Source organism: Cervus elaphus, chromosome 12 (assembly GCF_910594005.1).
Source record: "Cervus elaphus chromosome 12, mCerEla1.1, whole genome shotgun sequence".
Classification (NCBI taxonomy): Eukaryota; Metazoa; Chordata; class Mammalia; order Artiodactyla; family Cervidae; genus Cervus; species Cervus elaphus.
This window is the reverse complement of record NC_057826.1, coordinates 80,652,200-80,675,478: the sequence shown is the minus strand read 5'-3', so window position 1 is coordinate 80,675,478 and position 23,279 is coordinate 80,652,200. Positions and strand designations below refer to the sequence as shown.

The following is a 23,279-nucleotide window of genomic DNA, read 5'->3' as shown; positions in this document are numbered from 1 at the left end:
ATCACCTCACACCCAGTAACACACAGGCCATGTCACTTGGCCTCAAAACTTTTGTGACTTTGTTTTATATTTTGAGTATGTATGTCTTTTAGGAGTAAAATATTTGTCTTTATGATTTGTTTCTTTATTTGGTCTCTTTTGTATTGGTGGGGGGTATATCTTTTGAATTTAAGCAAGTTTGCATTTTTGTCCTAATGGTTTTAGAATTACCTAATAGTAATTCTTAGACTTTTTAGAATAGATTAGACTATACTCTTAATCTCTTCTTTTTCAGGCTCTTGCCTATTGGTTCCCCTCCCCCAGGAACAATATTAAAATTATCTAGTAACTTCCTCTTTCTCCTCTACACCTCAAACTCTAATTTGAAGTGATATCCCCGTATTCTCAGTTAAAACCTACAAGGAAGTTTGCAAGCTCAATGAACTTGGTATATATTTCCTTTAGTCTCCTCCCATGTTTGATAGTGTACATTCTTTACAGCATCAGAACACAAAGCCATTCATACTATTCTCTATTCTTAAGAACCTTCTTTTAGTCTTAATTCTACAGGAAAATATATCTTTAATGCTCACCACCAGTCTTTATGCTGGTACTTCTCTAGTCATTCTGGTTTCTTAAAAACCCATTCTCTAGTAGATTCCTCAGGAAGGACTCATAGGACAATATCCTGAGTTTTTTGGCTGTTCATAAAAGTGCCTGTGCTTTTATATTTGAAGGTCATCTTCCTTGCTATAAAATTCTTATCTCACAATTCCTTTCCTTAAGTAACTTCAATATGTGGCTTCATTGTCCTAATGCATACAGCATTGGGTCCAAAGTCTGATGGCAATTTGATTCTCTTTCCCTAAGTGACTTAGTCTTTTTTGCATTTAAAAAAAAAAAAAAAAACATGAAAAGACAACCTACAGAATGGGAGAAAATATTTGCAAATGATGTGACCGACGAGGGATTTATTTCCAAAATATACCAACAGTTCATACATTTTAAGGTCAAACAAATGCAATAAAAATGGGCAGAAGATCTAAATAGACATTTCTCAAAGAAGATCAGTAGATGGCCAAAAAGCACATGTAAAGATGCTCAACATCGCTAATTATTAGAGAAACACAAATCAAAACTACAATGAGGTATCACCTCACAGTGGTCAGAATGGCCATCATCCAAAGGTCTACAAATAATAAACGCTGGAGAGAGTGTAGAGAAAATGGAACTCTCCTACACTCTTGGTGGGAATGTAACTGGTACAGCCACTATGGAGTAGAGTATGGAGGTTCATTAAAAAACTAAAAATAGGGCTACCATAAGATTCAGCAATCCTCCTCTTGGGCATATATCCAGAGAAAACCATAATTCAAAAAGATACATGCATCCTAATGTTCACATCAGCACAATTAATAGTGGCCAAGACATGGAAGCAACCTAAATATCCATCAACAGATGAATGGATAAAGAAGATGTGATATATGATGGAATATTAGCCATAAAAAAGAATGAAATAACGCCACTCACAGCAACATGGATGGACCTAGAGATTATAATACTAAGTGATGTAAGCCAGACAAAGACAAACATCATATGATACTGCTTATATGTGGAATCTGAAAAATTGATATAAATGAATCCATATACAAAATAGAAATAGGTCTACAGACATAAAAACAAAATTAAGGTTACTAAAAGGGATAAAGTAGGGAAGAGGTAAATTAGGAATTTGGGATTAACAAAACATACTATATATAAAATAGATAACTAACAAGGACCTACTCTACAGCACAGGGAACTACACTTAATATTTTGTAATAACTTATAATGGAAAAGAATTTTAAAGTGTATATATATATATATATATATATATATATATATATAAACAGAATCACTTTGCAGTATACCTGAATCAATTATACTTCAATAAAATTGTTTTCCTTTGAAGTTTGCTAGTTTTACTAGAATGTTGGCTGTTGTAGGCTGATTTTCCCAGATATGAGATGGATCTTTCACTACAAAGTTTTAATTCCATTTTATTTCAGAAAATTTTTTAATTTAAATATCTTTTATTTGTTTTGTTCTGCTGCTTTGGTTTTTCGTCTTCAGGATTTCTATTCTACATGAATCAGATATTCATTTTACCAAATGTATGTGTGCACATACCATTTTGTCTTGAGTCATTTTTCAATTCCTTCATTTCTTTTTCATTTAAAAACTTTTGATCCTTTGCAACTAGTTTTCATTTATATTTAGATTTTGTGCAAAACATGGCCACAAAGAAGCACAAGAAAATATTCTAAGGTGAGGAAATTGTTCTATATCTTGACTGTATTGGTGGTTACAAGACTGTATATAATTACCCAAAGTCATCCAATGGCATGATTATAATGGATGAAGGCATGAAAATCATACCTTAATAAAGCTGGGGAAAATGGACAAAAATTCGTTGATACTCCTCCCAACAAGGGACAAAGTCTGTGTTTCTTCTTTTTCAATTTGTGTGGGTCTGTGACAGTCTTCATTGATAGAACACAGTGGAAAAGATGCTATGGGCCTCTAAGGCTAGGTCAGAAAAGACCCAGTTTGTCTGCCTTGGTCTTTGGGACACTCGCCCTTGGAAACTTGAGCTGCTATGTGTGAAGCCCAACTACCCTGAGAACTCCATGCAGGACAGGCCACCTGTCAGCACTCCAGTCGCCAGGCCTAGCGAACCCACCCTCCCGCCAGCCAAGCCCAAGTGTCAGAGATGAAATTGAAGAAGCCGTTTTGGAAGTAGACCTTCAACTCCCTGCTGACTCAGCCCACGGCCATTCGAGTCAGCCCAGCGAAGGCTGTAATCTATGTGCCCCGTACAATGATTGTTTTCTTACATTTGGGGAATGTGTCCCTTCCATTTTAATCTTCATTTACAAAATTGTTTTGTATTTCTTATTCTTTTCTGAGTTCTGTCACTCCTCTTTTCAAATCTTTCTTTTCTCAATTACCTCCTTTCTGAGTGTTTCTCAGCTTATTAAAATCTAATTGTATTTGGGCTATTCTTTCATAGCATCATTTTTCTTAATTTATTTTAGTTCATGTCAAACATTAGTTTACAAGGTGTATCTGTTTTGTGGGTTTGTCTTTCTCACATGTCTTCATCCTCTGCAGAGGTAGTAGTACGCTTCTTGTTTTCTTTTCTCTTAGGCTGACTTTATGTGGGATTTGCTCACCATCATTTCCTATTGCTCATTTTAATGAGAGAAATTTTAGGAGGGAAAGGTAGGCTAGGATAATTTTCCTAGATTCATAATTCAGAAGTTCTCCTTCATGGTTTTAACAACATGATTAAATCTCGTGAAAGTCAATCAATCAGTCTCTCCAAGTATTTTCTGAGCTGTGTCTTCCACTGCTCTTCGTGCTCACCTTTATTTGAATCCCGCCCCCCCTCTCTCTTTTGTCCCCAGGATGCTCAATTTAAATTCTACTTCCAGCAGGTATCCTAGATAAAAGTTTGGTTTGCCAGTTAAAAACATTCAGAAAGCCAGGACTCTTCCAGCACCTTCCATGGGACCCTCTTGGACTCACACACAAATTGGAGCCTTTGAACTTCTTCCAGCTTTTGGCTGTTTTGCTCAGGGTGGGCCGCCAACGTTCCCAGGGCAATTTGTGGCTACTGGATCATTTCCTTGTCTCACCTTCCTCACACATAATTGCCAGGATCACATGGTCTGGAGCTTTAAGTAGCTTGTACCCACCTACTTGTACTTTGGAATTTGTTACCTTATCACCTAGTTTGGTTTTAGATCAGTGGTTCACAAACTCCAGAGTCAGCACTAATCAGACACCTAGGGGGCTTGTTGAAGCACAGGTGCAGAAATCTAGCGTGGCCTCTGAGATCTACATTTTCCTGACAGATTCTCAGATGATACAGATACTTCTGGTTTGCAGGTCCCACTTTTAGAACCACTGTTACTGGCACTTGTGGATTTTTTTTTTTTTTTTTTTTTTTTTGCTATCTTTACTATTTTGTCTCTTCTTATGGAAGAAACTGATGAGTTCAAAAATTTTGCTGCTGCCACTTTGGGAAAAAATCTGACAGTTCTTCAAAATGTTAAACATAGGGGTACCATGTAACCCAGCAATTTTACTCCTGGGTATATGCCCAAGAGAAATGAAAACATATGTCCACACAAAAACTTGTACATGAAAGTTTACAGCAGCATTATTCCTAATATCCAAAAGGTGGAAACAACCCAAATGCCCTTCAACAGATGAGTAGAAAAAGAAAAGGTACTATATACATATAATAGAATATTATTCAGCTGTAAAAAAAAATGATTTCATTTATTTATTTATTTATGGCTGTTGTAGGTCTTCGTTGCTGTGCACAGCCTTTTCTCTAGTTGCAGAGAATGGGGGTTGCTCTTCATTTTGGTGTGCGGGCTTCTCGTTGTGGTGTTTTCTCTTGTTGTGGCACATAGACTATAGGCACATGAGCTTCAGTAGTTCCGGCATATGGGCTCAGTAGCTGTGGCTCCCAGGCTTAGCTGCTCCAGAGCATGTGGGATCTTCCTGGACTAGGGATTGAACCCACATCTCCTGTATTGCAAGGTGGATACTTCACCACTGCACCACCAGGGAAGCCCCTATTTAACTTTTAAAAGGAAGGAAATTCGGAACCATGTTACAATGTGAATGAACTTTGAAGACATTATGCTAAGCCAAACACATATGCTATGATATGTGAGCTATATCTCAATAAAGCTGTTACTAAAAAAAGCCAACTATGTTGCCAATCTCTGCTATCTTCTCAGAATCCTCTTATCTTTAAAAAATATTAATTATTCAAAAATGTTGGTACTTCTAGTCATTGTAACAAGTTTCACATAAAACTCCTTGCAAACAAGCATGACATGGCCATCTATGGAGGGCACTGTTATTGAAACTGGTGGCTGAGGGCACCCCAGGAAGGCTTTGTGACTCCCGGAGTGCTGCTCCCAGAAGAAGCTGTAGTGACGTAATGTGAGGTTTGCCATGATAAAGCCCTGTGTCTGGCCGCAGAACAAAGCCTCTAGGCTCTGGGAATCCTGGCCCCTCCCTGCTCAGTGCCGCCCACAGTCTGCTGCCTCTGCCATGAAAGGAAGCAGACACCTTCATCGCTGGCTATTCTCTTCTCCATGTGGACTCCTTCCCACCCCTTCCCTTGGTTCCAAGGGCTGTCAGGGTCGTTCTCCCTCTCCCTAAACTCCCCACCCCCTACCCCGCCAAGACTCATTCTGTTTTCCATCTTGTCAGACAACAAAGACACTGGAGGAATTTATTTTTACCTCCAGCCAGCTAATGAGACAATTCAATAGAAAGCAGCTCCAGCTTGCTAGAGCCTCCTCAGCCCTTTGATTGCCTCTTCTGTGTTCCACTTCCCAGCATTTACTCTCCATATAAATTTTCCACGGTGAATAGACACCATTCTTCCTGGAAACCCATTTGTTCCCCTGGCTATTTCATTTCAATCTCTTGCTTTGCTTTTTATTATTATTGTTAAACTGTAATTAATTCTTCTCCTATCAGCTTCTCTTTAGTATACAATGTCTAATGGAGCATGAAGTGTCTTCACTCATCCCAGCTACACACCTATACTTGAGAAAAAGTAAGTCTCTGACATTTAAAAGACACGCAAGCTGCTAAATTCTTGTCTTTCTGAGCTGGGAGTCAGGGAGGGAGGGAAGTTTGTGCAGGCAGAGTAGAAATGGTTTTATAGGCAAGAGACCATGAGTTTCACTTTAGCTGAGATACTTCTGATCTGTAGCAGACAGACCCTTGAAGGGTTAAGAGTCACGGTGGAAGACTGACAGAAAAACCAAGATGCTCTTTAAAGTGTGGCCCCTGTCTTGATGCTCAAATTTGGAACCACTGTCCTCCTTCCATTTCCAGAGGAACTTTGCTGTATTATGTACCCTCTGTTTCTTGCAGAATCCCCTCTGAGTCAGCTCTTTGAAAGGTTTACCAGATTTGTGGACCACTCTGTGATGGCCTGAATAGCAGCCCCCAGATACACCTGCATCTGACCCCCCAAACTTGCAAATGTGGGGACTTCCCTGGTGGTCCAGTGGTTAAGAATCTGCTTACCAATGCAGGGGAGGTGGGTTCAATCTCTGGTCCAGGAACTAAGATCCCACATGCCATGGGGCAACTAAGCCTGAGTGTTGCAACTACTGAGCTCTTCAACTGGAGAGAGAAGTCCATGCACTGCAAAGAAAGATCCTGCATGCCACAGATAAGATCTGACATGGCCAAAAATAAATAAATAAAAATAAAATATTTAAAAATTCTAACTCGTTTGAAAAAAAAAAACTTGCAAATGTGACCTTATTTGGAAAAAGCATCTTTTCAGATGTTATTAAGGATCTTGAGATGAGGAGACCCCCTGGATTATCTGGGTGAACCCTAAATCCAATGACAAGTGTCCTTATAGTAGATACCCAGAGGGGAGAGGCAGACAGAAGGGGCTGTGATGTGAAGACAGAGGAGGAGACTCGAGTGATGCAACTACAAGCTAAGGATGGCTGGGTAGCCACCAGAAGAAGCTAGGAGAGGCAAGGAATGGACTTTCTTACAGAGCTTCCAGAGGGAGTGTGATCCTACTGACACCTTGATTTTGGACTTCTCACCTCCAAAATTGTGAGACAGTAAATTTCTGTGGTTTTTAAGCCACCCGGTTTGTGATAATTCATTACAGCAGCCCTAGGAAATGAATATCACATTCACAGTTTGCCAGCTCACAACAAGCAGAAAACACAGAAGAGAAAGGGCTGAATAATATAATATCAAGGCTTTCCAGGTTGCTCAGTGGTAAAGAATCCACCTGCCAAAGCAGGAAATGCAAGAGACAGGTTTGATCCCTGGGTCAGGCAGATCCCCTGGAGGAGGAAATGGCAACCCACTTCAGTGTCCTTGCCTGGAAAATTCCATGGACAGAGGAGCCTGGTGGGCTACAGTCCATGGGGTTGCAAAGAGTCAGAAATGACTAAGCATGCACACAAATATATATGTATAGGTATATGGCCTTGAGGCATGTGGTATCTAGCCTGACCAGGGATGGAAACTGTACCCTTGCATTGGAAGGCAAAGTCTTAACCCCTGAACCACCAGGGAAATCCTTGAATTTCTTTTAGTGGCTGGAAAGAACACATTGATGAGTGGTTAGGGAAACAACCTGGAATCACAGGTCTGCATGGGATCTTTCTGAGAAATCACATAGTTTGTGAGCAGATGCCCTGCCTCTGTCTCAGAAAGGCACCTGTCCCAGCCGATGGGTACCCCCCACCTTTCTTAAGATCTGGCTCTTGTTTGTTCATTTATTCAAAAATGCTTGTTTTTTCATATTTATAAATTTCTCATCAATTGATGATAACTTGCAGGCATTTGTTTTTCTTCTCTATTGGTTCAGGCAACTTCTGGTCATTCTCCCTATAAGATTCTCCTTGGTTCACTTGCTTCCTACTGCCAACCTCTCATGTAATACCCCAATCATTCACTCATCCTGTCCCCAGGACTGAAGCCCAGATAATTGGGGTTCATATTTTCATCTCTTGGTAGAAACAGTGCATCCATAGGATCTGGCATACAGTAGGTTCTTACAAATGATCTGTTGACTAAAAAAGGCCAAGTTTCCAGATATTTTAGGGACCTAAAGTACCACTTTGTTATACTTTGATTTTTATCTTGTGGAAAAATGTTCGAAAAAAAATTTATCTTGGATTTGCTCCTATTTCTATTAAAGAATCTTCTCTTGCATCTTACAGAGTGAGTTGTTATTCTAAATGATTAGTTGTGTGTCTCTGCTTGACTTCTTGTAGTTGTGTATGTGTTGCATCTGTGTGTATACATCTGTGTGTGCATACATGTGTGTATGTTTACACACAAAATTCCTCTGGTAACAGAAAGTGTATTCTTTCTCTTCCCATAACTCAAAGTCCATTGAATGAATTTAACTTAAATTAGCTCTCCTGACCCAAGTAAATAAATAAAATGTCAACAGGGTAAATTATGGCCTAAAAACATTATTTCTTATTTTCAAAAAGTGAAAAGGTGAGTGTAATTGAGTTTGCCACTCGAATCACAGCCCTCCCTCTTGGAAACACCCTAAAATAACACTTTCCATCTCAGTTCTGTAGCCCAAACACAGAGGCAGCCAGGTCCCTCTTCTCCACTGATGAAAGGTTTTCATTTCTGGCAGGGCGCGCCGTAAACCGAGGCCCACAGCAGTGAAATGAGAGGTGGTGTGGAATTTACAAAGCTCAGAGGAGCAATCTGCATCCATTTGTGGTGATTAATATCTCCTTCCTGTGGATTGAATGCCAGCCTTCAATTAGAAACAGAAACAGAACCATGCTTTTTACAGAGCAGCCCCCGTCCCCCAGGACCCCTGGAAGTGACTGCCCCTGGAAAGGAAGGCCTGGTAAAATGGGAAGAGAAGAAGAGCTGACACCCTCCCCCCTCATTAGCAGTGGGCACTAATGCCTGACCATCTCAGGCCATCTCTACTGGGCACCTGACAATATGCCAACCTCACAAGCGACCTCAGGAAGGTGATATCTTTTTTTAAAAATATATTTTTTTGGCTAGGTTGGGTCTTAGTTACAGCACACAGGATCTTTGTTGCTTCGTGTGCCATCTTTTGTTGAGGTGCACGAACTCTCTAGCTGTGGTCCATGGACTTAGTTGCTCCATGGCATATGCAATCTTAGTTCCCCCACCAGGGATAGAACCCACATCCCCTGCATTGCAAGGCAGATTCTTAACCACTGGACAATCAGTGATGACAATCAGTCTGAAGAAGGTGATGATTTAAGGAAGGAAACAGACTCTGAATTTCTTTAGTTTTCTATGACTATTTTTATTAAGGAAAAAAAAAAAATCCCTGGAGTCTGTGAGAAATTTCCTAGGTCCCCTTCCCCCAGCCTCCTCCCTTCACTGAATTCAGGAACTCATCAGTTGGGCCCATTTGGGGTCCTACTTTCAGTCAGGCTGAGGCTGACGTCACCAACTTCAAGGCCAGTTGAGGGGAGAACAGGACCATTGTGAATGCCAGTTTTGAAAAATTTTGAGTGCTTGTTGGGGGTATGTGAAAAATAACACAAACTCTGATTCATTATGACAGCCTTTCCTCGTTCCCCCAACTTTTCCTTACCTTTGGAGTTAATATGTGCTCTTGGACCTCTAGAAGATGAGTCGATATGACTCTTAAAATAGGCCTGTATCCAACCAGAACTCAGTGGTGAGATCTGGGTCCTGCACTGTGCATCAGGCAGACGTGAATTGGTTGCCCCAGCCCCTCTGTATTCATCCTCCACTTTCTTACCCACATAGTACGTGCCAGGCTCTGGGGTTACAACAGGGAATAAGACAGGTAAATCTCCTGTTCCCATACGGCTTGTCTGCTGGTTAGGGAGACATACACTGAGCCCGTCCATCAGTCAGTTCCGATGATTCTAAGTAACACGAAAAAGAATAAAACAGGCTAATGTAATATTGAATAGCTAGTAGGAGGTGAGCTAAGTGTTTTTTACGTTGATCAGGAGAGGCCTGAGAAAATGATACTTGGGCTTGAGACCCCCAAGACAATGCGTATATAACTTCCACATAACGCAGAGCTGGTCTGGGAGGTCACGGGTCAGGCGTAAAGCAAGAGAGTGGGTCTGTTGCCAGGAAGCCAAGCAGAAGAGGAAAGCAAAGAGGAAGCATTTTCCTCCTACATCCCTCCCACCCCCAGGTCCCTCAGTCACAGACACTGGGGCCACTGACACCCTGCAGGGTAGCCAACGTCCTGTTTTGGAGCCAGGCCTGCCCATGGCCTCCACCGGCCATGCTTACAACTTTGGGCCTTATAGGAAGACCCTCCAGTCCTTGCAGGAAGAGCAGCTGCGCTGACCACACACAGCCTCGGCCCTGAGCCACGATCTCTCCACACCTGTCACTGATCGAGCGAGGGAGGAAGTTACAACCTGGCAAACTGCTGACACACAGACAATCTCAATCCAGGGTGCTAAGTGCAGATGAAGTGAGGGCTCAGGAGGGGGGTGGCAGCCAGGGGAAGGGGTGAAGGAGGCCCCCAGGGAAGCTGGATCCCTCCTGATCATCTTTAGCCCATCTTTGGACTTGACTCTGTACCAGCAATCATCTTGGCTCCACTTGACTGTGATTCTGGGTCAGCACCAAGTGAATCGGCTCTGGTGAGTGCACCACCAAATTTGACCTGCTCAGGAGGCCTGTTCCCTGCCCACCACCCCAGTGCTGCTCTCCATGAGGTGTTCTCACCCCGTGTTCCCCATGCCCGAGAGAGAAAGCTGGCGAGTCCCCCTTGGGGCAGGAGCAAGTCTTGGGTCCTCCACACCTAAGAAATCCAGGCCTCCTAGCCTGCCTGGTCATGCCTTGGTCTTGGGTTCCTATTTCCTCCCCAGTGTCCTGCTGGGATCTACATCCAGCGCTAAGCTCAGACCCCAGGTTGGATCTCAATAATCCCTGAGAAAATGTCCCCAACTGGTCACTGCAAGCTGGGCTGGGCAGAGGGAACCAGGATGCCTTAGCCCTGCAGGCCTTAGGAGCACAACCTGCCTACTTGAACCATCATGCTGACCACGGGGCCTGAACATGAAGAGAAACTCTGCAGTCAGGAGCAGGGCGAACCCCTCCCCACGAGTCATCATCCTGGAGGAAGTTGGGAACTGCTGACCTGGGACCTGAGCATTAGTCCATGTGGGGAGCTTTGGTCAGGGTCTGGGTCTCCAAGGCCAATAGCAGTGACACTCTTTGATCCAAAGGGCTCCTGGGCTTGTTTTCAGGGTTATGGAGAAGGGAGAGGTAGGGGGCCTGTCCCTCACTTCAGAGTCAAGCTAGAGGGGCCAGATCTGAGCTTAAGGAAGGTCACTGGGTCTCAGCATTAAAACCCACATGAGGGGCAGCAAGTTCTGACACCACTATTCTCTGCCTCCCTTCAGTTTGGACTACAGGTGTGGGGCGTCTCCCTTCCTCACAGAAGTTCAAGGTGCCTACTGAGCGTAATTTACTCTCTTCCTATCAATGGGCCTGTGGGTGGTTTCCTAACTAAATGTTGCTATTTCTGAATGCTGCTGGCACAAAAACATTTCAAACATGCATGGAAAAGCAACTTGGAAAGCAACATATATCAATTTACAAGTAAATTTCACACACAAATAAAAATTATGTGTATTTCTCTGTGTATGTATACACACAGAAGAGAGCCTGGCAGGTACCTCCTGGTACTAGCAGTGGTCATCTCTGGTGTGGGGGAGAGGGGAGGTAGGATTGTAGGAGGAAATGGGAAGTGCTGAGGAAAAGCATGGCTTGAATTTTTTTTTATTTTTATACAGCCAAAAAGTGTTCAGGTTCTCTGATAAGTTTTCAAAAACTGAAAAATTGAAAACATCTCCCTGTTCTCTGTGTTGCTGGGTGTGCCAGCCCAGGATTACAGGCTGGGGTAGACAGCGCTATTGGTTAGACTAGCCCATAACAGTCTTGTTGATTACAAATGGAATAGTCTAAATGGACAAAAATGAAAACCAAACAGGGTTAGATTACTCTGAAGAGGTCACCAGTTTTGTCTCAATGATCAGACAGAGAGAATCTCCAAGGCCCTGGAATGGGAGAAAGATCTAGAAAGGAGATAGAAAGAAAGAAGGCCCAAGGAATGGCAGTTGCTGGGGCTCTGGGAAAAGGTGGCTGCTGAGACATCCCTGGGACATCCTGTGGTGGGGCTGGTCCAGGCTTGTAACATCCCATTGGTTGGGACTTCCCTGGTGGTCCAGTGGCTAAGACTTGGAGCCCCCAGTTCAGGATGCCTGGGGTTCGATCGCTGGTCAGGGATCTAGGTCCCACATGCTGCAACAAAAGATCCCGCAAGCCACAATGAAGACATAAGATCCCATGTGCCACAACTAAGACTTGGCACAGCCAAATAAATAAATATTTTTTAAAAGATCCCATTGGTTTTAAATTCCACTGTGAGTTGTTCCCTGCTCTGTAATGTCTTATAGATCCCTTAGCTATCCTCAAACCTTTAGGAAAAAAGTCTGTCACAGGTAAAACCTTATGTCAGCGGAGCTTTAGAAAATCAAAGAGAACATAAAGTAGTTACTCAAAGACAGGCAACAGGAAAAGATCAGGAATTCAGAGGCATCAGGAATTTGAGTTGTAGACCAGGAGAATGTGAAGCCATTGGGGATTCCTTGGAAATCCTGGGAAGAGTGGTAGAATTTGCTGTGGCACATGGGATGGAGGCTGGAGCAAGTTTAATCGGCCACCGGAGTAGTGGTGAGTCCAAACAACTGAAGATCTTGAGGCCATGTGAGTTCATATAAGTAAAAACATGACCATTGATTTTTAAAAATCAGAAGCCTATAAAGAAGTCAAAATTGCCAGCATAGCATTTCCATCCATTTGGTGTAATACATTCACTCATTAAAAAGTAAACTCATGCACTGCTCCCTCCGACATTCCCCTCTGCGATTGCGTCTGATGGTCCGGCTTTTAGAGTAACGCAGTACACAGAGTCAGAAGCCCAGAGATCCATAAACCATCCAGACATCTAATAGTGCTTTCAGAGGGGCCCTGAACACTGGAGGGCAAGTGGCCAGTAATGGCTGAGCCGGGTGGAGGAGGGGGAGGAGAGAGGGCTTTGGGGGCTTCAGGGGAAAGCGAAGTAACCAGTGAAAGGAGAATTTTACAGCGGCTATAAAAACAAGCCCCATGCGCACACAGCTAGACTCTGAGTTGGCCAAATAAACTCAGGCCTCTCACTGTTTGAGTTGCCAGCCTTGGCTTCAGTTCTGGCAGCTACTGTCTTAGAGACCCAGTACAGAGCGCTTTGAGAGAGAAAGAGGCACCAGCATCTCATTGTGGAGCCTGTGCAAGGATGGCTCTCAGAAGAGCTCCCTGTTACCAGGAGTTACAGGCAGCGGGCAGTCCTCCTGGTCAATAGGCTCCTGGCAGGTGATTATTACTATTCAGCACCAGCCCTTGGTTCCTGGGAACCAAACAATGGTTTAGGCTTCTGAGCACAGGCTACGCTTTGCAGACATGGAAGGGAATGTCTGTATTCGCAAAATGCTATGATTTAGGGTTGCCGACCCCGCAGCCCATTCCCATAGGAACTCCAAATGGAAAGGCTCACCCATCAGTGCTCCTGAGACTCCCCACCCACTACTCTCAACCTGTCACTGGTGACAAATGGAAATTTCCTGCCTCGGCTCCGCACTGGAGAGGTCAAAGACACTTGCTGGCTTCGCTGAAACTCCCAGTTTACGTGTCCTGGGAGAGGAAGGCCAGACCCAGGCTGATAAATGTTCAACCACCAGCTCTCTAGGGGACAAAAGGCCTGACTTGTAGCATTTGCTGATTTCCATAGAGTAAATACTCCCACCAGCTACCAAATCATTTCTCTGGACAGAGTCGGGAAGAGGAGTTCAGCAGCATCCCATGCTGTATAATGAAAATAACCCCTGCAACAGAAAGATTTGTAAAATGCAGTCAGAGAAGGAGGAAGTAATGTATTCTGAGTATTTATTATTTCGTCTTTGATATAATGTATTTAATTGAAGCCAGATATCATTTAAGTTTTAATAATCACTGTGTTGAACAATTGGCTTGCAAAATTTCTGAAAACTTATTAATAGCAAGTGACTCTCATGAGTTGGTGTATGAGCCTACTCTTAGCACACCACTGGCTGGACCCTGGGGCATCCTTGCTATGGATCAAATTTCCTTCTGTAAATTTCCTCTATGCGTCTATCTTTGTTCTTCTCTTCTTTCCTCCTCCTTGCTCTGGGCCTTTTCTCCCCACTTTGCACTATTTCTCGAGCATGGAGCCCCTGTGCTAAACACGCTACGTGTGTGACCAGGGAGGCCCTCTGTGGGGGAGACTTCCATTTGTGCTCTCCCTTTGGCGCCTTTGGCATGATACTGCTCTGCCTCCCAGCAGTTGGAGCCAAATGGCCAGCTCTGGCCACTCATTGGTTGTAAACGGAAGTGACACATGTCACTTCTAGACCAAAGCATTTAACTGATGGTAGGAGACTCCCAAGACTGTCTTTCCTGCTGCAGCAGTATTGGAGAAGGCCTTGTGTTAAAATGGCAGGACCAAATCCTGGAAGGGGCTCAGGTGACTGAGTCACCACATAGAGGATGGGTGCCCTAAAAAAGCATGTGGACCCATGGTGGATTTGCAAGAAGAAATAAACATTTGTGCATTAAGCCACAGAGCCTTTGGTGTTGCTTATTAACCTAGCATAACCTGGGGCTTCCCTGATGGTCCAGGGCTTAAGACGATGTGTTACCAACGCAGGAGGCCCAGGTTAGATCCCTGGTCAGGGAACTAGATCCCACATGCTTCACCTAAGACATAGCCCAGCCAAAAACAGAAAACAATAAAAAACACAAAAATAAAACTAGCAAAACCTAGTCTATCCTACCTAATAACCCTCCTTATAGTTAAAGTCATGCTTGTATTATCAGAAAATCCAGTGTACCCTTTTCAAGACTTCTCTCCCTTAGCAAAATCTTTGTTTAGGAATTTGTGCTATTAAGTGTTGGGAGTCTGTTTTTCTTAGGGGGTTGGACAGTCCAGTTAGTTTGAGCTTTATTTAGTTAGGATGTAAACAAACCAAAAAACACGGTGACTTAAATAAGATAGAAGTTTCAGATGCTTCTTTCTCTTACACATAAAAGTCTGCACATCAGCAATACAGGTTGAGGAGGTACATCCTGAATATGGGGTTTCCTGTCTGGGTTCACTCTTTCCCACCCAAAACAGAAGATAAGAGGGGCTGGAAAAGAGAAACCCAATCCTTTTAAGCTAAGTGGCCCACATCAGTTCTTGTCATAACTCATGGATATATCCAGCTGCAGGGAGGCTGGGAGACAAAATCTCTAGCTGGGCAGCCTGCTAACACTTGATGGGATATTTCTGTTGCTAAAAGTGAGAAAGGGTACGGGGAGAGAAACCTAGTCCCTTCCATGATCTGTTGTGTTGTCCCGGCAGCGGGGGAGCTCTAGCTATCGTAGAGAAGCTGCCTCGGGCAGAGAAACCATTCCCAAGCACAGTACAGTAAATTCCCTACATACGACCAAGTTCCATTTCAAGAGTGCATTCATAAGTCCAATTTGTTTGTAGGTCCAACAAAGTTAGTCTATGTACCCAACTAACACAATCAGCTGTATAGTACTATATTGGAATAGGTTTATAATACTTTTCACACAAATAATATACCAAAAAAAAAAAACCCCACAAAAAGAAAACATTTTTAATCTTGCAGTACAGTACCTTGAAAAGTACAGTAGTACAGTACAGCAGCTGGCATACAGAGGCTGGCATCGAGTGAACAGGCAAGAAGAGTTACTGAGAAGAGGAGAGAAAGGAGGTAGGAGATGGTAGAGATGAAGGTTCGTCAGAAACAGGAAATGGAGGGCAAGCCACAATCTCACTCACACCTGACGTTGATGGAATGTGTGTTTGCATCTTTGAAAGTTTGCAATTCGAAGGTTTGTATGTAAGGAACTTACCATAACTGGTCCTCTCTGACTTCTACCATCAAATAGACTATTTGGGGTATAGATGATTCCACTTCTCCAGTATAATGTCTCCAACCCAAAAATGGCCAAGTCCCCTAAAGTCATAGTGCCATCCATTTCTTCCCCCAGCCTTGGCCAGGGTGAAAGCCTCCAGCGAGGCTGCCTGACATGAAGGTCACACCAGAGGGTAAGAAGCACTTGTCAGACTGTCTACAAGGAGATAGCCAAGGAGTGATGGGATATGTGGGCCCTGGAGTTAGAATCCCTTGGGGAAAGTATTTCATCTTTACTATCCAGGTTTTGTTATCTGTAAACTGGGACTGTCCTGGTACCAAGTTCATAGGATTGTTGGGATTATTAAAGGAGGTAATGATGTAAATGTGCTTATCATAGTGCTTTAACACCCATTAGCTATGATTGCAGCCCCCATGGTAGGGAGTGACTGGTTCTTTCACACGGAGCTGCTTCTGTAAGGGCAGGTCTCCATTAGAAGGGGGAAAACAACAGGCTCAAGAATGCCCGGTATCCTCAACTTAGAATCACTCTCTCCCATTTCTCATTTATGATTCATACAGAGCAGCCTGCTGGTCCATTTTTGCTCTCATGGTAGCTTTGTTTCAGGGTTCTTCTTGCTCTTTTGTGGCACTGGGCCTTGATTAGGGGACCAGCTTGGGTCTCAGAGAGGAGTTGGCTATGAGTTCATTCCTCCCAGAAGGGTCTCCGAGTGCTTTACACAAAATGATTCTTCTGTTTCCCAAACTTCTCCTGCTCAGGGCATCCTTGAGCTTTGCCACACCAAATTAAAGTCCTGTTACAACTTTTCTCCAGGACTGGCCTGACAATTTGTATAACAAAGAGGAAGTGAGATGATCCCTGCTCCCACCCAGACTAAAATGCGGCTGGCAACTTTTCTGAAAAATAAACCAAAACATAACAACAAGCCATAACACTTTGGTAAGATAACTGGTTGGACCAGTCATTACATAAGTTATTTATTTATTAAAATTATAAGAACTTACTAATTATTAATTAGCCTCCGTGTGGCTCAGCTGGTAAAGAATCCGCCTGCAATGCAGGAGACCTGGGTTTGATCCCTGAATTGGGAAGATATCCTGGAGAAGGGAAAGGCTACTCACTTCAGTATTCTGGCCTGGAGAATTCCATGGACTGTATAGTCCATGGGGTCAGAGAGTCGGACACGACTAAGCGACTTTCACTTTTATTAGTTAGTGATGCTTGCTTCTAAGATTTGAAAAGATGGATGACTTCTTTCAAGTCACATAAAATGCACAGTTACAGGGTATAACTCTTTGACTGTTCTTTTAAAAAATTATTTAAATTGGAGTATAGTTGCTTTACAGTGTTGTGTTGGCTTCTGCTGTGCAAAAATGCGGATCAGCTGTAAGTATACATATCTCCCCTCCCTCCTGAGCCTCCCCCCTTACACACATCCCATCCCCTCCATCCCTCTAGGTTATCACAGAGCATCACTCTCTGCGCCATTCAGCAGCTTCCAACCAGCTTTCTCTCTCACATGTGTTAGATGCTCAGTCGTGTCCGACTCTGCGACCCCATAGACTGTAGTGTGTACAAGTCAATGCTACTCTCTCCATTCGTCTCCCCTCCTCCCTTCCCTGTGTCCACAAGTCGGTTCTCTTACCTAAGTTTTATCTCATGTGATAGCAAACCTGTGAGGTTGGCATCCTTAGAGCCAAATCCATTTAAGTCCAAAATATCACCTTGCTCTGGTCATTAACCTATTTAGGCAAAACTAATAGAAGGGAAAGAAGACAACTTTACATCCATCAGAGCTGATTTTTGAGAAACATTCTGAGATAGGGTTCTTACAGATGCAACTGACGAACTCAAATCCAATTGGGTTAAAGAAAATCTGCAGCTTCATTGGCTCAGTAATGGTGAAACCCAAGGGACTCTTCAAACAGAGCTGGATCCAGCTGCTTAGATGCTGTCACTAGAGCTGTGTCTTCTTTTCTTTCTTTTTTTTTTTTTTTTTGGCTATAGTTCCTGGTTTATGAGATCTTAGTTCCCTGACCAGGGATGGATCCAGGGCCCCCTGCAGTGGAAGCCTGGAGTCTTAACCACTTGGACTGCCAGGGAAGCCTCACCTGTTTGTTTTGTTTTTCTTAACCTCTGTTCTCTCTGTGTTGGCTTCCTTTCCAGGCCCACCCTCTCTTCAGGCTACTGGCTTCCAGCCCAGGAGAAAGAGAGTCTCTTTCCTGATAGCTTCAGAGGAAGTCCAAGGTCAGCAGCCCATTGGCTCATTGAGTCTTGATGAACCCATGTGGGCCTTGTACCCATCCCAGAAGCTGGAGGGGGTTGGGAGAGAGTGTGCAGAAATTGGAAGGATGGTTCCCCAAAGGAAAGTTGCTATGCCATTACTAGAAGGTTAAAGCAAAATCCACAGATGACCCTGTAGTGCCTATAAAAGTTGGAATGAGGAGAGGTTATATTTTGACTCCCTGCAATATAAAGTGAATTTCTCTCAATATCTCTAATTCAGGGATTCTCACTCCTGGTTGTACTTTGGGCTTAAAAATCCTGATGCTTGGGACACATCCTCAGTTCAGTTCAGTCGCTCAGTTGTGTCCGACTCTTTGCGACCCCGTGGACTACAGCATGCCAGGCCTCCCTGTCCATCATCAACTCCAGGAGTTCACCCAAACCCATGTCCAATGAGTCGGTGATGCCATCCAGCCATCTCATCCTCTGTCGTCCCCTTCTCCTCCTGCCCTCAATCTTTCCAAGCATCAGGGTCTTTACAAATGAGTCAGCTCTTCATGTCAGGTGGCCAAAATATTGGAGTTTCAGCTTCAACATCAGTTCTTCCAATGAACACCCAGGACTGATCTCCTTTAGGATGGACTGGTTGGATCTCCTTGTAGTCCAAGGGAATCTCAAGAGTCTTCTCCAACACCATAGTTCAAAAGCGTCAATTCTTTGGCACTCAGCTTTCTTCATAACCCAACTCTCACATCCATACATGACTATTGGAAAAACCATAGCCTTGACTAGATGGACCATTTGTTGACAAAGTAATGTCTCTGCTTTTTAATATGCTGTCTAGGTTGGTCATAACTTTCCTTGCAAGGAGTAAGTGTCTTTTAATTTCATGGCTGCTTGACAAAGGAGGCAAGAATATACAATGGAGAAAAGACAATCTCTATAATAAGTGGTGCTGGGAAAGCTGGTCAACCACTTGTAAAAGAATGAAACTAGAACACTTTCTAACACCATACACAAAAATAAACTCAAAATGGATTAAAGATCTAAATGTAAGACCAGAAACTATAAAACTCCTAGAGGAGAACATAGGCAAAACACTCTCCGACATGAATCACAGCAGGATCCTCTATGACCCACCTCCCAGTATATTGGACATAAAAGCAAAACTAAACAAATAGGACCTAATTAACATTAAAAGCTTCTGCACAACACAGGAAATTATAAGCAAGGTGAAAATACAGCCTTCAGAATGGGAGAAAATAATAGCAAATGAAGCAATGGACAAAGGATTAATCTCAAAAATATACAAGCAACTCCTGCAGCTCAATTCCAGAAAAATAAATGACCCAATCAAAAAGTGGGCCAAAGAACTAAACAGACATTTCTTCAAAGAAGACATACAGATGGCTAACAAACACATGTAAAGATGCTCAACATCACTCATTACCAGAGAAATGCAAATCAAAACCACAATGAGGTTCCATTACACACCAGTCAGAATGGCTGCTATCCAAAAGTCTACAAGCAATAAATGCTGGAGAGGGTGTGAAGAAAAGGGAACCCTCTTACACTGTTCGTGGGAATGCAAACTAGTACAGTCTCTATGGAGAACAGTGTGGAGATTCCTTAAAAAAGTGGAAATAGAACTGCCATATGACCCAGTAATCCCACTTCTGGGCATACACACTGAGGAAACCAGAATTGAAAGAGACGCGTGTACCCCAATGTTCATCTCAGCACTGTTTATAATAGCCAGGACATGGAAGCAACCTAGATGCCCAGTGGTAGATGAATGGATAAGAAAGCTGTGGCACATATACACAATGGAATATTACTCAGCCATTAAAAAGAATACATTTGAATCAGTTCTAATGAGGTGGATGAAACTGGAGCCTATTAAACAGAGTGAAGTAAGTCACAAAGAAAAACACCGATATAGTACACTAACGCATATATATGGAATTTAGAAGATGGTAATGATAACCCTGTATGCGAGACAGCAAGAGAGACACAGATGTATTGAACAATCTTTTGGACTCTGTGGGAGAGGGCAAGGGTGGGATGATATGGGAGAATAGCATTGAAACATGTAAACTATCATATGTGAAATGAATCGCCATTCCAGGTTCGATGCATGATACAGGATGCTCGGGCCTGGTGTACTGGGATGACCCAGAGGGATGGGATGGGGAAGGGAGGTGGGAGTGGGGTTCAGGAAGGGGAACACATGTACACCCATGGAGTATTCAAATCAATGTATGGCAAAACCAATACAATGTTGTAAAGTAAAATCAATAAATTAATAATAATTTAAAAAAGCTAAACAATTGATTTCCTGTATAGTACAAGGAACTATATTTGATATCTTGTAATAACCTATAATGAAAAATAATCTGAAAAAGATTATGTGTATAAATACAAAAATGTTAAAAATAATAATAATTTCATGGCTGCAACCACCATCTGCAGTGATTTTGGAGCCCCAAAAAATAAAGTCTGACACTGTTTCCACTGTTTCCTGATCTATTTGTCATGAAGTGATGGAACTGGGTGTCATGGTCTTAGTTTTCTGAATGTTGAGCTTTAAGCCAACTTTTTCACTCTCCTCTTTCACTTTCATCAAGAGGCTCTTCAGTTCCTCTTCACTTTCTGCCATAACGGTGGTGTCATCTGCATATCTGAATTTACTGATATTTCTCCCGGCAATCTTGATTCCAGCTTGTGCTTCTTCCAGCCCAGCATTTCTCATGATGTACTCTGCATATAAGTTAAACAAGCAGGGTGACAATATACAGCCTTGACGTACTCCCTTTCCTATTTGGAACCAGTCTGTTGTTCCATGTTTAGTTCTAACTGTTTCTTCCTGACCTGCATATAGGTTTCTCAAGAGGCAGGTCAGGTGGTCTGGTATTCCCATCTCTTGAAGAATTTTCCACAGTTTATTGTGATCCACGCAGTCAAAGGCTTTGGCATAGTCAATAAAGCAGAAATAGATGTTTTTCTGGAACTCTCTTGCTTTTTCGATGATCCAGCAGATGTTGGCAATTTGATCTCTGGTTCCTCTGCCTTTTCTAAATGCAGCTTGAATATCTGGAAGTTCACGGTTCACATAATGCTGAAGCCTGGCTTGAGAATTTTGAGCATCACTTTACTAGTGTGTGAGATGAGTGCAATTGTGCGGTAGTTTGAGCATTCTTTGGCATTGCCTTTCTTTGGGATTGGAATGAAAACTGCCTTTTTTCAGCCCTGTGGCCACTGCTGAGTTTTCCAAATTCATTGGCATATTGAGTGCAGCACTTTCACAGCATCATCTTTCAGGATTTGAAATAACTCAGCTGGAATTCCGTCACCTCCACTAGCTTTGTTAGTAGTGATGCTTCCTAAGGCCCACTTGACTTTGCATTCCAGGAGGTCTGGCTCTAGGTGAGTGATCACACCATCATGATTATCTGGGTCATGAAGATCTTTTTTTGTACAGTTCTTCTGTGTATCCTTGCCACCTCATCTTAATATCTTCTGCTTCTGTTAGATCCATACCATTTCTGTCCTTTATTGAGCTCATTTTTGCATGGAATGTTCCCTTGGTATCTCTAATTTTCTTGAAGAGATCTCTAGTCTTTCCCATTCTGTTGTTTTCCTCTATTTCTTTGCATTGATCGCTGAGGAAGGCTTTCTTATCTCTCCTTGCTATTCTTTGGAACTCTGCATTTAGATGCAGATATAAATCTTTCCTTTTCTCCTTTGCTTTTGACTTCTCTTCTTTTCACAGCTATTTGTAAGGCCTCCTCAGACAACCATTTTGCCTTTTTGCATTTCTTTTTCTTGGGGACGGTCTTTTTTTGTTTTTGTTTTTATTAGTTGGAGGCTAATTACTTCACAACATTTCAGTGGGTTTTGTCATACACTGATATGAATCAGCCATAGAGCTACATGCACTCCCCATCCCGATCCCCCCTCCCACCTCCCTCTCCACCCGATTCCTCTGGGTCTTCCCAGTGCACCAGGCCCGAGCACCTGTCTCGTGCATCCCTCCCGGGCTGGTGATCTGTTTCACCATAGATAATATACATGCTGTTCTTTCGAAACATCCCACCCTCACCTTCTCCCACAGAGTTCAAAAGTCTGTTCTGTACTTCTGTGTCTCTTTTTCTGTTTTGCATATAGGGTTATCGTTACCATCTTTCTAAATTCCATATATATGTGTTAGTATGCTGTAATGTTCTTTATCTTTCTGGCTTACTTCACTCTGTATAATGGGCTCCAGTTTCATCCACCTCATTAGAACTGATTCAAATGTATTCTTTTTAATGGCTGAGTAATATTCCATGGTGTATATGTACCACAGCTTCCTTATCCATTCATCTGCTGATGGACATCTAGGTTGCTTCCATGTCCTGGCTATTATAAACAGTGCTGCGATGAACATTGGGGTGCACATGTCTCTTTCAGATCTGGCTTCCTCAGTGTGTATGCCCAGAAGTGGGATTACTGGGTCATATGGCAGTTCTATTTCCACTTTTTTAAGGAATCTCCACACTGTTCTCCATAGCGGCTGTACTAGTTTGCATTCCCACAAACAGTGTAAGAGGGTTCCCTTTTCTTCACACCCTCTCCAGCATTTATTGCTTGTAGACTTTTGGATAGCAGCCATCCTGACTGGCGTGTAATGGTACCTCATTGTGGTTTTGATTTGCATTTCTCTGGTAATGAGTGATGTTGAGCATCTTTACATGTGTTTGTTAGCCATCTGTATGTCTTCTTTGGAGAAATGTCTGTTTAGTTCTTTGGCCCACTTTTTGATTGGGTCATTTATTTTTCTGGAATTGAGCTGCAGGAGTTGCTTGTATATTTTTGAGATTAATCCTTTGTCCATTGCTTCATTTGCTATTATTTTCTCCCATTCTGAGGGCTGTATTTTCACCTTGCTTATAATTTCCTGTGTTGTGCAGAAGCTTTTAATGTTAATTAGGTCCTATTTGTTTAGTTTTGCTTTTATTTCCAATATCCTGGGAGGTGGGTCATAGAGGATCCTGCTGTGATTCATGTCAGAGAGTGTTTTGCCTATGTTCTCCTCTAGGAGTTTTATAGTTTCTGGTCTTACATTTAGATCTTTAATCCATTTTGAGTTTATTTTTGTGTATGGTGTCAGAAAGTGTTCTAGTTTCATTCTTTTACAAGTGGTTGACCAGTTTTCCCAGCACCACTTGTTAAAGAGGTTGTCTTTTTTCCATTGAATATCCTTCCCTCCTTTGTCAAAGATAAGGTGTCCATAGGTTCGTGGATTTATCTCTGGGCTTTCTATTCTGTTCCATTGATCTATATTTCTGTCTTTGTGCCAGTACCATACTGTCTTGATGACTGTGGCTTTGTAGTAGAGTCTGAAGTCAGGCAGGTTGATTCCTCCAGTTCCATTCTTCTTTCTCAAGATTACTTTGGCTATTCGAGGTTTTTTGTATTTCCATACAAATTGTGAAATTCTTTGGTCT

The 23,279-nt window shown here is 42.7% G+C and overlaps 1 long non-coding RNA gene across 1 annotated transcript in view; it reads left to right on the top strand.

The window, feature by feature from the left end:
- Positions 1–18,214, top strand: part of LOC122705195 — a 56,804-nt gene extending 38,590 nt beyond the window's left edge. The window contains exon 4 of the long non-coding RNA XR_006344056.1: positions 17,731–18,214. This is a non-coding gene — a long non-coding RNA (uncharacterized LOC122705195). The remainder of the gene's footprint in view (positions 1–17,730) is intronic.
- Positions 18,215–23,279: the final 5,065 nt, after the last annotated feature.